A 450-nucleotide genomic window follows, 5' to 3' on the forward strand; every position below is an offset into this window, starting at 1 on the left:
AAGGCCACAGTGACAACTCTCCAAGTTCCTGGAAGCTTTTCTTTGTTGGAGGCGAGCGCACAGTCACGGGTTTTCACTCACAGACTTCACAGTTTACACTGTTATAACTCTCTCTAGTTCATTTCAATACAAACATGATGGACATTTCAGAAATACTCTGTTGCTTGGATTAATTTGAATGGACCTGTCCATACTTAACACGTACAAAATATCCCACAAAATCAAATGAAATATTGTAGTACACAGGGTCCTGGAGGTTGTGGGTTCGAGTCCCGATCCGGGTGACTGTCTGTGAGGAGTGTGGTGTGTTCTCCCTGTGTCTGCGTGGGTTTCCTCCGGGTGACTGTCTGTGAGGAGTGTGGTGTGTTCTCCCTGTGTTTGTGTGGGTTTCCTCCGGGTGACTGTCTCTGAGGAGTGTGGTGTGTTCTCCCTGTGTCTGCGTGGGTTTCC

Source organism: Hoplias malabaricus, chromosome Y (assembly GCF_029633855.1).
Source record: "Hoplias malabaricus isolate fHopMal1 chromosome Y, fHopMal1.hap1, whole genome shotgun sequence".
In the NCBI taxonomy this organism is placed as follows: Eukaryota; Metazoa; Chordata; class Actinopteri; order Characiformes; family Erythrinidae; genus Hoplias; species Hoplias malabaricus.